This window comes from Aquarana catesbeiana, linkage group LG06 (assembly GCF_042186555.1).
Source record: "Aquarana catesbeiana isolate 2022-GZ linkage group LG06, ASM4218655v1, whole genome shotgun sequence".
Lineage (NCBI taxonomy): Eukaryota > Metazoa > Chordata > Amphibia > Anura > Ranidae > Aquarana > Aquarana catesbeiana.
In genome coordinates, this window is record NC_133329.1 from 158,145,950 (window position 1) to 158,163,782 (window position 17,833).

Genomic DNA, 17,833 nt, shown 5'->3' on the forward strand with positions numbered 1-17,833 from the left:
CGGGAAATTACCGAAACCTCTCAGAAGTGAGGAGGAGTATAGGCCCCTTGAGCAGCTCTGTGTGAGGGAGCAAACAAGGGGCCTTGTGTCTCAAATTTATATGATTCTGAGGGTGGGGGAGGAGCTGCAGGCACCCCCATATATCAAGAAATGGGAAGGGGAGTTAGGGTCACGGTGTAGTAATACAAAGAAACAAAAAAGGCGCCTCTAAGTGCAGAAGATTGACAATTTTAATGCCCCAAAAAGGGTTAAAAACACTTACAAAATGGAAGTGGTAATCAGGCACATCATGAATAAAGCTGCATTGGAAGGGATGGCGGTCAGAGGAAGCCTTCAGATGGAATGGATGTGATCACTGAACACAGCGGTGTGGGACACAGGAAGCCGCTGTGAGACCGGCGTCATCAGCTGGAAGGGAGACGAACCCGGAAGTGATGTCATCCACAGGGCGGCTCGATAACCAGCCTGAACCGCAAACAAACAGCCTGGACGAGGATGTGATGTCATCAGAAAGGGACGCGTTTCGGAACCTTCAATCGTTCCTTTTTCAACCTATGGCCACACTGATGACTTGAGAGGAATATATACACACCCACTAACAGTGGATTGGCCAGTGGGCGGGGGCAGCAAGGGAACATTTATTGAGTTGTAATCAGTTCGTTTTGTGCATATAAATGAAGGAAAACAAAAGGATACCTGCTACAGCATTCTAAAAAACATTATAAAAGACATTAAAAACATTAAAAAACTTTAAAAAACTTTAAAAAAAAGGAGGAAAAAATGTGATATAATGGTACGATATATAAAACAATAACCGATCATAGAGCCCGCAAGACACATGACAGAATGGGGATGGTGTAAGCAGGCAGGATGATGTCGATGTTAAGCTACAGGCCTAGAAGGAAACATACTACTATCAATAATTGATCATTAATTGATCGTTAAAATGAGGATAATAAGGGGGGGGGGGGGGGTTATTGGAAGAACCTAAAATACTATCTACAGAAGGGAAGTATCATGTTAAAGTATGGCGCTAACTTCAAAATCTTCATTTAACCCTCCGGGGGCCAGAACGCCAAGCAAAAATATCCAGTACATTTCTCTATGGCATAGGCGTCGGTAACGTTCAGCAGCAGGGAGGTCTTATCAACAATATAAGACCACATTGCCTACTAAGAACTCTCATTCACGTTCCAATACCCAGAAAGATAATTTAAGATTTATCACCCAGTTTCACACCCATCATAAACATATGGAAAAAATTATCAGAAAACATTGGTCTTTGCTATTACAAGATGAACATCTACTCCCTACCCTGCCAAATAGACCCCAGTTTGCGTATAGAAAGGCACCTAACATCAAAAGCAAGGTAGCAACCAGCAAACTTAGGGCCAAACCTTTGCCTCCGGGCCATCATATGCCCACGTTTCTGGCTATTTCTGGGATGTATCAGTGCCGTAAGCCCCTCTGCAAGACTTGCAGCTTTGTGACACATGGCCAAAAAGAGTTTCATGTTAAAGGCAAAACATACCCAATAAAGGGTTTTCACACATGCTCTTCTGACCATGTCATTTACTGTCTCACATGCCCCTGTGGTCTATTTTATGTAGGGCGCACTATTCGACCACTACGGAAACGGTTTGGCGAACATCGCCGTTTAATTGAAGGTGGACTAGATAATCACAGTGTCCCCAGACACTACCTCCACACCCATAACAAATCCACGAATGGTCTTAAAGTATGGATTATTGAGGCAATGCCAAAAGACCTCCCTGCTGCTGAACGTTACCGACGCCTATGCCATAGAGAAATGTACTGGATATTTTTGCTTGGCGTTCTGGCCCCCGGAGGGTTAAATGAAGATTTTGAAGTTAGCGCCATACTTTAACATGATACTTCCCTTCTGTAGATAGTATTTTAGGTTCTTCCAATAACCCCCCCCCCCCTTATTATCCTCATTTTAACGATCAATTAATGATCAATTATTGATAGTAGTATGTTTCCTTCTAGGCCTGTAGCTTAACATCGACATCATCCTGCCTGCTTACACCATCCCCATTCTGTCATGTGTCTTGCGGGCTCTATGATCGGTTATTGTTTTATATATCGTACCATTATATCACATTTTTTCCTCCTTTTTTTTTTAAAGTTTTTTAAAGTTTTTTAATGTTTTTAATGTCTTTTATAATGTTTTTTAGAATGCTGTAGCAGGTATCCTTTTGTTTTCCTTCATTTATATGCACAAAACGAACTGATTACAACTCAATAAATGTTCCCTTGCTGCCCCCGCCCACTGGCCAATCCACTGTTAGTGGGTGTGTATATATTCCTCTCAAGTCATCAGTGTGGCCATAGGTTGAAAAAGGAACGATTGAAGGTTCCGAAACGCGTCCCTTTCTGATGACATCACATCCTCGTCCAGGCTGTTTGTTTGCGGTTCAGGCTGGTTATCGAGCCGCCCTGTGGATGACATCACTTCCGGGTTCGTCTCCCTTCCAGCTGATGACGCCGGTCTCACAGCGGCTTCCTGTGTCCCACACCGCTGTGTTCAGTGATCACATCCATTCCATCTGAAGGCTTCCTCTGACCGCCATCCCTTCCAATGCAGCTTTATTCATGATGTGCCTGATTACCACTTCCATTTTGTAAGTGTTTTTAACCCTTTTTGGGGCATTAAAATTGTCAATCTTCTGCACTTAGAGGCGCCTTTTTTGTTTCTTTGTATTATTATAGAGCCTGCTTCAGTCTTTTAAAGTCGCAGCCCTTCTGCTGAAGAACATTCCACCACCCCATTATACTTACCAACATCTCTCTTGTCATTTTGGACTGCCTAAATTTAGTAGAGACTTTTTCTGGATCATGTTAGTCCTGTGCTCCCTATATACCCTTTTTTTATTTTCCATTTCACGGTGTAGTAAACCCACATTAGAGAAGATTTTGAAGATGACACATAAATCTGCAGTATATATTAAGAGGATTGAGATAAATTTTAAATGCCTCGCAAGATGGTATGCCACCCCAGACAAAATAAGTAAGTTTGATTTGGCAAAATCGGAGAAATGTTGGAGGAGGTGCGATGGTGTAGGAACGATGGCACACATTTGGTGGGAGTGTGCCATCGTCAAATCATTCTGGAAAAAAATTATAAAATTAATTAAAACAATTACGGGCAAATTCTTGCCAGAAGACCCATGGGTATGGCTATTCCATGGTACTGAGGAGTCTATTAAGCAATATCACACATCCATTGTCCCCATATTGCTGGATTCTGCCAAAAAGCAGATTGCAAGAAATTGGTTGGATCCAGCAAGTCCAAGCATTCGAGACTGGCTCTACTGCGTAAATGAAATTTATAATGTCGAGTGCTTGGATAGTGGGGGATTAGAGCCAAACGAGGGGGATGAACGGGTGGATAAATGGGCTGCATGGCGAAATTACAAAAGCACTTGGAGTTACTTGGAGGAGATCATAAGTGAGGCCTGAGGGGTTGGGGATTTTGTAGAGTCCAGTTAGGATAGGTGGGTCTCCGCTGTTTCATTGTGGCCATCTGCATGTGGGGGGGCGGGGAGGAATGGGGTGGGGGGGAGGGCGGGGTGAGTCTTAAAGGGGATTGAAAGGTTATGATATTGTAATGTGATTTTATGTACACTCTTTGAAGGGTGTTTGTATTTAAAAATTATTAAATAAAGATTTAAAAGAACTCATTGGACGGCGCTTCACAGTGCAGATGGACAATGACCCGAAGCATACTGCGAAAGCAACCAAAGAGTTTTTTAAGGGAAAGAAGTGGAATGTTATGCAATGGCCAAGTCAATCACCTGACCTGAATCTGATTGAGCATGCATTTCACTTGCTGAAGACAAAACTGCAGTAGAGGCCTGGCAGAGCATCACCAGGGATGAAACCCAGCGTCAGGTGATGTCTATGCGTTCCAGACTTCAGGCTGTAATTGACTGCAAAGGATTTGCAACCAAGTATTAAAAGTGAAAGTTTGATGGATGATTGTTAATCTGTCCCATTACTTTTGGTTCCTTAAAAAGTGGGAGGTACATATACAAACTGTTGTAATTCCTACACCGTTCACCTGATTTGGATGTAAATACCCTCAAATTAAAGCTGAAAGTCTGCAGTTAAAGCACATCATGTTCATTTCATTTCAAATCCATTGTGGTGGTGTATAGAGCCAAAAGGATTAGAATTGTGTAGATGTCCCAATATTTATGGACCTGACTGTATATACTAGACTGACTATATGTATATCAAATACACTGCCACTAACTAAATAACCTGCCTGCTTACTCTGACTCAAGCTATCTCCATGCCAACAACACTACACACGGCCGCCGTGTAGGCAACCTTATATAGTGTGGGGCGTGGACTTAGTCCCCGTGAGCCATGATTGGCCATTATGCGGCGTTCCGCGGTGCTCAAATTTTCTGTGAACACCCCATAATAAATTCAAGATTAGTCACTGCGCTAGTAACGGTAATAAAGCAGCTGCATTAATTGTATGGTGACAATAAGAAGCATGAAAAATATAATGATATGCAGCGCTATAAATGTAGTATTGCAAATAGAAAGTCCATAGTGTTTGAAATAAAGTCCTTGTTCAGGAGAAAACGCTGGAATCACCCTCAGTGTAGACAGAAATACAAATTGGGTGAATACGGACTTATCCTCCACCGAATATCAACACACCAGGCCCCTTACCAAAAAGAATAGACCACTTAATCACAGGTGGTCAAACAGGCACGATAAATCCACAGAGCCACGAAACCATTAGGGCCCCTTTCACACGGGCGGACCGTGCAGGTCCGCCTGTGAGTTTTTTAGGCAGACCTGAACGGACGCTCCATACAGGTCTATGTAGCGACGGATGTCAGCGGTGACATGTCCGCTGACATCCGACCCGCTCCGATCTTCTAAAGCGTGACGGAGGAAAACCCTACTTTTCCATCCATCTGCGGATCGGATCGGATGAAAACAGACTCTACGGTCCATCTTCATCTGATCCCCCATAGAGGAGAATGGCGCTCTGATAGGTCGGTCCCTGCACAGTGTGCAGAGACCGACCTGTCATCTGCCTGCTCAGCGGGGATCGACGGAGCGATCCCCCCCTGAGCAAAGCGGAGCCCGTACAGGGACACGTCTGTGTGAAAGGGCCCTAATGGAGATTACAGATGTCTGGGTCTGTCAGTGTCGTTTTATACTGCACTCAGGATCTGTTACTGTCCTGACTATAAAGCAAACTTCTCTGGGAATTTGTGTTCTGTTGTGCCTCAGTCACTGCACACAGTCAAACACTCAGGCTACTTCCTGAGTGTTTGACTACTTCTTCCTGAAGTAGCCGTAAAATCTCTTCTCTCAGCCTTGGGAGAATTTTGACTCCCCTTGGCAAGTCCCTTGTTCTTAGACCTTAGCTTGGGTCTCCATCACCCGCATCAAGGCATGATACATTTGTGTTTGAGCTTGAGCAACCTGAGCCATTAGTTCGGTTGGCCCTATTTCATTTACAGGCTTATTAGTGTCAGGAATGGCTAGCCCCACCGGTTCAGACTCCGTATGAACAGCACAGGCCACCGCTTTCTCCCTATATCCAGCAATAGAACCCACTTCCCTTGTCCTTTGGCTCTTCTCTTCTAATAGAGCCTCTTCTTCTCATACTTCTCTTATCAATTCAGGGTATGTAGGCACTACTTTGGTTCTCTTTAGGAGCAACTTTAATACAGTCGGGTTATTTGGCCTAGCCCTTTGTAGAACTTGGTCTAAACGAGCTTGATCAACCTCTTTGGGATCAATACCTCTCTTGAGGATAAATTGATTCAGCATTATGTCTACTCAAGATATGTACTCTCCTCTTTTTGCTGGTGGGTGTGGCTGAACTTGTACTTCAAGTCTGCGGTAGTTTCAACTCTTCCAGATACAGCATACAGCATATATGTAGTCCATGGCAACACAAGTTTTCTTCCCCATTCTCAGATTAGGAATCACATCAGCTGCCTGGCCTTGAACACTCTTACTGAGCCCTTTTCGTTTCACAGCCTCTGAAACACTCCATTCTTCCATGGCCTGCAGAGCCTGGCTCATCCTGGTTTCAAACTCCTCTTCCCCTACAGGAGTCGGTAGCTGCCCTGAGAAAAACCTGAGTCTACGGTAGCTCTGGTTGGCATTTCCGGGACCGTTCTTCACCAAATTATCAACTAACTGACTCATATCCCTGTAAAAGGGAGTCGGCTTCCACCAGTACTGGGCCCTTCACCTGAGCCCTTGACAAAGGCTGCCACTCAGCAGGCTCTCCCCCCAGTTTAAGTGGGATCACTCTAGCAATCACTCCTTTGACTAGACGTACCTCTTCTCTCTGGAAGCACACAGGTATCTCTTCTTGCCACTCCAGTAGTACCCTGACTCGATCCAAGTCGTACTCGGCTTCCATGTCTACAATGTAGGCCTGGTGTTCTGGGGCCAGGGCTCTCACCAACTTTCTAATCTCTCTCTCAGTGTGTTTACTTCCCAAGATCTCTAGAACAGTGCTTCTCTCCATTTGAGCTCCCTGAGTTCTGCCCCAGGCTACTGAAGCGGCCTCCCACGCAGGTTGTGGCTCTTGTCTAGGTTGGCTAGGGCCAGCTGCAGATGGTATCCCATACGAGCCCCCAAATGTAGCACAGCTCCCAAATATAGCATGGCCCCCTTGGGGACTGCTTGGATTTACCTGCTCTTCTGCATCGCCATGACCCTGTAAACATTACAACCCACCTGACACTCTGGGTTCAGACATCATTGCAGCACCTTTGAGTAATAAGACAACACTCAATGCTTTTATATTCTATTAAAGTTTACTGAGATACTTCAGATAAGATATTGTTATACAAAGAAGGTAATGGTTCAACTGAGCTTTGAATAGCAGCACAGACTCAGCAGAATGCTTCCTCAAGAAATGCCAGTTAAGACAGTTGACAACAACAGAGTATTAAATGTAGCTATATACAATGGAATACCACTTGAGCATAACCTGAAAGGATAAGCGAGTTAAACATAAATTCTGACAATGCTTCTAGATAGGAAACCCAGGTGGGCCTATTCAACCTTTTATCCTAATGAGAGATAACGCTAAACAAGGATGATATGAGGGCCCTTTAAGCAGCAATGACAGAATGTCCCCATTGCAGATCTGATGGTCTTCACCAGTAGTCGGAGCTCATTAACTATATCCAATAATGTTTAGTAACAGAGAGGTAGTATATCTTATGGTGACTGTAGGTAAAGATGCCTATGTACAGTGTTCGAATAGCAATTCAGTGAAGTGCTCCCAAGGTAAAGCTGTCTGTACACAGTGTCCCAGTAAAACAATCAAGGAAAGACTCGCAATTGGCCTCTCACCAATGATCAGGCCGATTCAACGCCTTGCAGATAGCGATCCCTGGATAGACATTCGGCTGCGGACCCGCTTGTGATGATACCCCGATTAGCTACAGAGCGTGAGTTGCTGTACAGTTGAGTTGGTGCTGGTCAGGTGTTTGATGAGCAGCAGGCAGCGCTGGACCCCCTTCTCGGTCGGGTAGGAATGATGTACAGCCGCGTGGTAGGCCGCGACCTTACTCTCCCTGTGTGGAGAGATCCATCACTCACAAGGCCCGGGAAGAAGAGAGCCTGGGGAGGGTCTCTGATTTCTTTTATAGCTCTTCCCAGCAATCTCCCCGATGGTAGCAAAGACCCTTGGGATATGCAGTCCGGGCCTATAGTCATGCAAGGGGACAGCCAACTGGTGGAACTACAATCCCACAATCCCCTTTGATTGGGCTCACAAATATGATGTCAGTTTAATAACACTGGGCACTAGAGGGATAATACGATAGACAGACAGGGCAGAGAATATCTGTTCATTGGAATTGTAGTCCACATAGCTACATGTGGAAACAGGGTTAGAAGCCTCATCCCTGTTTCAAATCTCCAAAAAGCCTCTGGACACCAGAACCCAATCCAAGAATTACTAATCCTGAAGAAAACTGCAAAACCAATTTTTCCACTCAGTACATACATCCTGGAGTGCCTCAGCTTGAATAAGTGAGAACCCTGGGTGACATCTAACACTTTTGACATCATGACATAACACAACACTGTCACATATACCTATTCTTCCCCCCCCCCCAGCCCTCAGGTGGTGGTGGTAAACCCACAAGCCTGTATCCTTAGCTTTGGCACCTTTGTACCAGCTACTACCTATCTTGGCACATTCCTGCGTATAATCACTTATCCTCACCTCTAAAGGGGAACTCTGCTCCATGCTTCAATTGGTGATTCTCTCTATACCTCACTAACATTCTGCCTTGGGCTCTTCTGAGACAATTTTCTTCTGCGTGCGCTTCCACAAGCGCCCTCTGATCACTTTGCTAACCCTTCAACCTCTCTTTTGCTTTGGGTTCCTGGGTGCACTCTCACTTTCCTCGCTTGTCCTGGATTTTAGAAAACCTCTCCCAAAACTACTGTCTTGGAGCTGTAGGGGGCATAGTCCCATTACACATTTGATCTCTATGTCCAAGCTTAGCTGCGGAAAGTCTTTTCCCAAACCACCCTCCTGAACCTGTAGGGGGCCTATTTCGGCTGCAGTGTTCATCTTATAACATATATCAGCATCAGCTATCACAAACTGTCTTTCAGGTTTATCATCACCTTTACAGTTACCCCTGGAAACAAAATAATCAGAGACCAACAATGCACTACCCTGTTCACCATTAACAGTACTGTTAAAGCGGAGTTACACCCAAAAGTGAAACTTCCGCTTTATGCACTCCTCGCCCCCTTGCATGCCACATTTGGCATGTCATTTTTTTTTGGGGGGGGGGGGTACATAGCTTTGACAGGTACTTCCTGTCCCACTTCCTGCCTCCATCACCTCACTGCCTAGGCGACTCCTCCTCTCCCCCTAGGTGGCCCCTCCCTCTCTGCAATCTTCTGGGACAGGTCAAAGGTGCCAAAAGATTGCCTGGCCACTAAGAGAGTGCAGCGTGCCTCGCACATGCGCAGTGCGTACATGGCTGTGAAGCTGCAAGCTGTCACAGCTGGGTGCCCACGCCGCGGAGAGGAGGAGGAGAGAAGTGAGGCTTCAGGCGGCCGCATCTCTGGACTGTGGGTCAGATGAGTGTCTGTTTATTAAAAGTCAGCAGCTACACTTTTTGTAGCTGCTGACTTTTAATAAACTTACAAACGAGTGGAACTCCGCTTTAAGTGATGTAATACACTTCTCCTCATTGTCAATGTTCTCCATACTGTCAGCACTTTATTTAGTGCTTGCTAGGGTAAGGTCTGACCAGTGCATTGACTTTGCTTTCCCATTGACTTGTATGGAAGTGCAAATCACGCATAAAGCAAACAAAAGCACGTCAACACAGACCTCTGTTCTCTCATAACCAGGGCTGGTGCTACCACTAGGCAAACTAGGCAGCCACCTAGGGCACACTGCTGCCTAGGAGCACCCGGCCGCTGGTTTCCCTCCGCGTCTGCATGCTCTGCAGGCTGCATCATGTAACTTACTCAGTCTCCGTGCAACCGGTTGTGTAACTAGAGGCCCAGTACTCGAGACAGCACTAGAGGAAGCAAAGCCGATGCTTCCTGTATACGCCACCTACTGTCACATGGGCAGGGCAAAGGGGGTGGAGTCAGGGGTGGAGCCAACGGCAAAATTAGGTTTCGCCTAGGGTGTAAAAAATCCTTGCACCAGCCCTGCTCATAACAGATTGCCTTAAACAACAGATTCATATCTACACGTTGAAGTAATGTGCAAAACAGGGTCAGGGTCTGCATTACAGCGCTATTCTCACCAGAGCACAAATATGGCCTATCTGTGCATTGCGGTGCGCTTTGTTAATAAAAAATAAAAAATGATGCAGCTCTGCTAAAACCTGCGCTGGCAGCCAATTAAAAATTAAAAGGCTGCCTTACCATTAAACAAAAGTCTCAGTTTATCTGAGACTTTAAAAAAAGTATTTTAATGCTTGTGGCCAGATTTCGTTTCTGCTGTTTTTTTGGCTTCTGCTTTTGCAAATATAACTGCAGACCTATTTTCACCAAAATGGCTCCTCCTCAATACACTGTTCTTTTGCCAAAAATGTACCACTTGCCACTAAAGCTGCTTGTGAGATCAAGGGTCATTGAAATAAAATTAGGAAAACCATATCAAAATGAAGATTTTTACCTGCTTATACCTAGCATTACTTTTTTGGTTTAAATAATTTCAAATATGCCCACCCAATGCCCACCCGATTAGTACTAAAGCAACACCTCATGCATAGGGACTTATATTCAGTGGCGTCTCCAGCTTTCATATTTAGGGGGGGCACATGGGGGGACAGGGACAAAAGTAGGGGGGCAACTATAAAATGCATAAATATATATATAGAGAGAGAGAGAGAGAGAGAGAGAGATCTATATATATCTATATATCTATATATATATAGATATATAAATATATACCGGGGCCCTTTACTACGACCCCACAACGGTCCCTTCACATGTTCTGCAGTGAGCTCCCTTCCTACTGTATTGGGGTCCCCCAGGGTGGCAGAAAACAAGATAAATATGTCACCAGCATACCAAGAAAATATAAGGATCCAAAGCAGTGGGAGAACTTTCAGGGTTGCAAAGGTTGTCTTGCCTCCGGGCCCTGGTGTTCTGCCACTGTGGGGTTTCCCAGCCTCCTCTTGCTGTCCTGCCCCTGCTATTGACTGCTCTGGTCTGGCTTCTCTTGGAATTTACAGGCTGGTTCTCCTGTCCTAAGGATGGGAGAAATCAGTCTGTTTTTGCAGTAACTGAGAGTCCTGGTGGAGTCCTTCCTGCAACTCGCTCTTCTCCCTGCCAATGAGGATGCAGGGGAAGGAGCAGATCGGGCGGCCGTGGTTGTGTGAGCGCTCGCATTATGCAGTGTCAGCAAGCAGAGGGAGGGGGGAGGAATCACCCGCAGGAGCTGACTGGGGACTCTCTCCCTCTTAGACATTGATTTTTTGTAAAAAAAATTTTTTTTTTTTTAATTGGGGGGCACATGGTGGGGCACAGCATAATGTTGTGGGGGTCAGGGCCCCCTCTGCCCCCCCCCCAGGGATGCCATTGCTTATATTCCTTTGGTTAGGGAGCCAGTGCTTTGCCCTTTACCATGCTGTTCCCTATCAGGTGTTGGTTGGCATCAATCCCTACCTGGTGTTGCTGGTTAGCACAGGATCCCTATCCAATGTTGCCGGCTATCAATGGATCACTACCTGGTGTTGGCGCCAGATACCTACACAGTAATGCCGACTATCACTGGATCACTACCCAGTGTTGACAGCTCTCACCAGATCACTACCTGGTGTTGTCACAGATACCTAAATGGTGTTGCCAGCTATAAAAGAATCCCTGCCTGGTTTTACCAGCTAGTACCAGATCACTACCGAGTGTTGTCACTGGATCACTACCCGGTGTTGCCGGGTATCACCAGATTACTACCCGGTGCTACTAGCTATCTCCGCATCACTACCTGGTGTTGATGGCTGTCACTGGATCACTATGTGGTGTTTCTACCTTTCTCCAAATGCCGGTGCTGCCAGTTATCAGTGAACTATTACCCAGTGTTGTTATTGGATTCCTACCCTGTGTTGCCAGCTATCACAAGATCACTACCCAGTGTTGCTGGCTATCGTCAGATCTCCACCTGGTATTGTGGATAATCACCGGATTACTACCTGGTGTTGCCAGCTATTATCGGATCACTACCAGTGTTGCTGGCTATCACCAGATCCCTACCTGATGTTGCCATTTATCACTGGATCACTACCTGCCACTGTTCTAGAATCTCTACTCAGTGTTGCCCGATATCAATAGATCAATGCCTGGTTATGCCTGTTATCACCAGATCCCTACCCAGTGTGGCCATTATCACTTGGTATTGGTGATTCCTACTTGGTGTTGCCAATTAGCAACGGTTCTGTTCCCAGTGTTGCCGATTATCAACGGATGCCTACATAGAGTTGCCGGTTAGGAATAGATCACCACCTGGTGTTGTCACCAGATCCTTATCTGGTGTTGCTGATTTTCCATGTATGCCAGCCCAGTCTTGCTTGCTTTTACCAGATCAGTGTTGCTGGTTATCTCTGGATCACTATCCCATGCTGCCGGCTATCCCCAGATCCCTACCCAACGTTGCCAATTATCACCAGATCGCTATCCGGGTTTGTCGGCTATCACCAGATTCCTACCAAGTGTTGTTGGTTATCAATGGGTCATTACCCATTGTTGTCACTGGATCCCCACCCAGTGTTGGCAGTTGTCACAGAATGCCTTACCCTGCGTTGACGGCTATTTCCAGATGCTTACCAAGTGTTGCCGGTTAAAACCAGATGCCTACCTGGTGTTGTTGGCTATCACTGGATCCCTCACCTGGTATTGCTGGTTACCACTACCACTTACCTACCTGGTGTGGCAGATAAGCACCTGATCACTACCCAGTGTTGCCACCTGTAACCAAATCATGGTTGTGCCAGCTATACCCGCATCACGGTTTTGCCAGCTATAAATAGATCCCTAGCCAATTCTGTACCTGGTGTTGCCGGTTATCACTATAAAATTTTGCTGTCTGTCACCGAATCACTACCCAGTGTTGTCACCAGTTACTTACCTGATGCCAGCTATCACCAAATCCCTAACTGGTGTTGTCAGCCATCACAGTATCAATACCAGGTGTTGTCAGCTATCACTGTATCACCGTATCACCACCCAGTAATGTCGACTATCACCGGATCCCTACCTGGTGTTGTCAACTGGTACATGTTCTCACTGAAACCTCACTTGGTGTTGCCGGTTATCACCTGATCCATATCCAGTGTTGCTGTTTCTCACCAGAATGTTCCCTGCAATACTACCCTGTGTTGTCAATGGATACCTATCCATTGTTGCTAACTGGCACTGGTTCTACTGTATACACAGTGTTGCTGATTATTACCAGATACCTACCCGATTTTGCTGATTATCACTGGATCACAACTACTGTCACCAAATACTTAGTTGGTGTTGTCACCTATCACTGAATCCCTACCCAGTGTTAACAAATGGTACCGGTTCGCTACATGGTGTTGCCAGCTATTACCAGTTGCCTACCCAGTGTTGCTGGTTAGCACTGAATCATTACTCAGTGTTGTTACTGAATACCTACCCGGTGTTGCTGGCTACCACTGGATCAATATTTAGCATTGCTGGCTTTCACTGAATCCCTGCCCGGTATTGCTGGTTATCACCCAATCACTAACCGGTAGTTGACTGGCACCAGTTCTGTATTTGTGTTGCTGGTTATCACCAGATCCCTACCAGGTGCTGCCGACTGGCTCCTGTTCTATTTCTGGTGTTGCTGGCAATCACCAAATCACTACCTAGTTTTGCCTACTGGCACCAGTTCTGTACCCAGTGTTGCTGGTTATCGCCAGATGCCTACCTGGTGTAGCTGGGTAGCACTGGATCACTGCCTGGTGTTGCCAGCTATAACTGAATCATGGTTTTGCTGGCTATAAATGGATCCCTACCCGGTGTTATCACTGGATTACTACCTGGTTTTGCCAGCTATCACCGGATCCCTACCTAGTGTTGCTGGTTAGCACTGGATCACCACTCGGTGTTGTCAGCTATAATCTGTAACGAAACATCCCACACTCTGCTTGAGTGCTTTCGTCATATACCACTTCCTCCCAGTCTGAATATGGATATCAGATATTCCAACCACTCACAAAACAAGACGATACTTGTTTAGTTGCTGAACATGGACTGTTTATTAGAACCAAAATACAAGTCTTATATACAGTAGAAGAGGAGGTCCTCCCTCCTGCTCATATTACTCTAACAATACACCTGTAACCAGAAACCTAATTAACATGAGCTAATTAACTAATCCCTTAAAGCAGCCGATGTGACTCCGTGCCCTCCTGAGCAATATTATGATTAATCAAGATTTCACTACAGGTCAGACTTGTTGTCACTGAGCTTCACACAGTAGATTATACATTATCATAAGTATAAACACAGGACACCTTCTCACAATAGCAGGAGCTCCAGCAGGAGTCGGCCCGTCTCCTACATTGTACAGAGGCCAATGTGATCAGCTCTCTCAACTAACATGTTGAGTTCAGAATCAAACAAACCAAGAATAGTCTTTACATATATCCTGGGAGATATTGTGGATAAATATTACTGTCCCATTTTAAGTAATCCAAGATATATTTTCTCAGTCACCCTATGCCAGGATGGCACAGGGTGACTTAGACATAAGAGGTGCATGGGGAGCTAAAACAAGGGTTTCCCAACCTTTCCAAGGAATTCTGGGTTCCACGGGCCCTCCCGTCACATATCTCCCTTTTCGGTAGAAGACTAACACAGGAGGAGACCCCAGACGGGTTGACTCCGAAGTTAGTCCATAGTTCCAGTCCTCTAATGCCTGTACCCACACAGTACCCCAAACAAATTGTTCCAAACAGAGCATTACTCCCCCAGCCAACCTCTGCCTCTCTCATAGAACATACGTGCTGCTGGGGGGAAGTGCGGACTGGTCCTTCCCCCTGGAGTCCCTTTAGCCGCAGGAGAGAAGACAGGGTGGCTAGGCTCAGTCTGTCATGCTGTTGGGCATCTGGGCTGACTGCCCAGCATCCCTGGGTTATACAGGTGGAGACTGAAGTCCTATCCACCTTTACAGGAAATCCATCCTCTGTTAGTTGAGGGCAGAGGCTAGCAGCACTCTGCCCTGTTGCCAGCCCTTCTGCTGGAAACCCCACACCATCTGCTCCGGCTAACTGTTGGGGACGGAGGCTGACTGCCCCAGCTTCCTGGAACTCTGTAGTTGTTGCCGGTGCTGGGCAGAGGTTGGTAGCACTCTGCCCGATTGCCAGCACTTCTGCTGGGTTTATGCTAGGGGAGACAGCAGGCCCATCCACCGACACCAGATCAAGCTGCAGTTGTGATGTGCCAATTGCATTCTGCTGCTTGGGAGTGACCGCCACCTCCTCACCCTGGGCCTCCAGAACTGCCGCAGGTGTGGGGCAGAGGTCTTTGACACTCTGTGCGGTTGCCAGCGATTCAGCTGGGTCGGTGTCATCATTCTGGGGCGCCGTCTGCCGTTGGAACTCCCTTTCACTGGTGTTGACTCCCAGGTGCATGAACCCTTGTTGGGGAGGGGAAATGGCTGCTTCTCCTCCCTGCATCTCTGAAATCCACTGGGAAGAGGAACTATCATCTTCTCACCTCGGGCCTCCAAAACTGCCATGCGTGTGGAGCAGGGGTCTGCAGTACTCTGTCCTGCTGCCAGTACTTGAGCAGGGGATGCATAATCTATAACATCCTCTGATGAACAGTCCATTAAGTCCATACATTTTGTAATTTGTGGCTGTAAAGATGAGCCGACCGCCCCAGCTCCCTGGAACTCCACAGTTGCTGCTGGTGCTGGGCAGAGTTTGATAGCACTCTGCCCTGTTGCCAGCACTTCTGCTGGGGACTCCACATCATCCGCTTCAGCTAACTGTTGGGGCAGGAGGCTGGATTCCTTCACTCCCAAACTGTGTAGCTGCCATTGGGGAGGTGAGCTGGCTGCTTCCTTTTCTGTTCCCTCATCTGGCTGCTGGGATGACATGTCTATGGTACTGTCTCCCAGGTGCAAGGATCTTTGCTGGGGGGGAGAGACCACTTTCTCCACCCTGGCCGACTGTTGAGGAGGGAAAACGAACACCTCCTCTCCCTTCTCCCCCTGTATCTGTTGCTGGGAAGTGATCGCCACCTTCTCACCCTGAGCCTCCGGAACTGGGGCAGAGGTCTTGGACCCTCTGTCCGGTGACCAGCGCTTCAGCTGGGGAAGTTCCTTGGAACTCCAAAGATACTGCTGTTGGTGCTGGGCAGAGCACAGTGAAGTTTGGCCCGGATACCAGCTCTTCTGCTGGAGGCTCATCAGGTTGTTCTTCCCCAGCAGAAAAGTCTATCAAATCCCCTGTCTCTGCAACTGGTGTCTGGGGATAAAGGTTCACCATTACCTGTCCATGGAACCCAGAAGATGCTATCGGTGCTGGGCAGAGGTTAGCAGAGCTCTGCCCTGTTGTCAGCACTTCAGCTTTGGGGATGGCAATCTCCAGATTTTCCACTGCGATTCTCTAGCATGCTGCTGGACAGGCACATTCCTCCATCCAAGATCATCCCATGCAGAAACAGGATCATCAAGGTCAGTCAGCACTTGCTGCATCCGCCATAAGACCTCTGCGTCCATAGCTGCGGGGGCAGGTTGGCAAAGCACACTGTTACTCTGCCACATTGCCGACTCTTCAGTCAGGATTTCAGAGTTGTCAACTGGTATTTCCTGATAGTCCCAGGCAAAGGGAGCCCAGCCCTGGCTCTGAGCAGAGTCTAGCAGCCGTCTGTAGGCGATCTCCAGCTCCCATTCCTGAATGGCCAGAAACTCTATATCTTCCAGTGCCCAGTGCACTTCTGAGGTGTTCAGTAGCCCTTCTCTGAAATCCATGATTTCGTCCAACCGCCACTCCAAATCACTCCCAGAGTTAGGGTCCCCTGTCAGCTTCACATACAACAGTCCCAGGCCGCCATAGCCAAAGCCTTCCGTTGGGCTGTCATCCGCTATCCAAGGGCTTGCTTGGGATACGTGCCACTGGAGGGCTCTGTAGCTCTCACCCAGCCGCATCTCTGCCCAGATCAGCCTGCTTAATTCAGCTGTCTGCTCCTTGTGCGGTTTTTCTCCCAAAAACAGCACCCGCAATCCATACTGTGTCCAGTACCTTTCCTGGATGGAGGGGAGAACTTTTCCTTGGTGTCGCTGCTCATGGGCTAGCGCTTCCTTCCAGAGTTCGCAGCGAGTAGAATCAAACCATCCCAGCAGGACCTGCTCTGATACTGGTCCTCTGTGCTGTATCTGCAACTCTCGCAACCTCCTTCTGAATTCCTCTTCCATGGTGGTTGGTATCTGTACCTCTCCTCTCCTGCTATCCAGACCTTGGTTCCAGGTGGAAGTTTGGATGTCCCAGACTGCAGGAAGTGTCCCACTGCTTGCCACCAATGTAACAAAATGTCCCACACTCCGCTTGAGTGCTTTCATCATATACCGCTTCCTCCCAATCTGAATATAGATATCAGATATTCCAACCTCTCACAAGCACAAAACAAGATGATACTTGTTTAGTTGCTGCTCATATTACTTTAACAATACACCTGTAACCAGAAACATAATTAACATGAGCTAATGTGACTCCGTGCCCTCCTGAGCATTATTGTTAATGCTGAGCATTATTGTTGCCCTCCTGAGCATTATTGTTATTAATCAGGATTTCACTACAGGTCAGACTTGTTGTCACCGAGCTTCACACAGTAGATTATACATTATCATAAGTATAAACACAGGACACCTTCTCACAATAGCAGGAGCTCCGGCAGGAGTCGGCTCGTCTCCTACATTGTACAGAGGCCAATGTGATCAGCTCTCTCAACTAACATGTTGAGTTCAGAATCAAACAAACCAAGAATAGTCTTTACATATATCCTGGGAGATATTGTGGATAAATATTACTGTCCCATTTTAAGTAATCCAAGATATATTTTCTCAATCACCCTGTGCCAGGATGGCACAGGGTGACTTAGACATAAGAGGTACATGGGGAGATGAAACATGGGTTTCCCAACCTTTCCAAGGGATTCTGGGTTCTATGGGTCTTCCCGTCACATAATCGAATCATGGTTTTGCTGGCTATGAATTGATCCCTACCCGATGATGCCAACTGGCTCAGGTTGTGTACCCAGTGTGGCTGCTTATCAACAATTTACTGTCTAGTTTTGCCAGCCA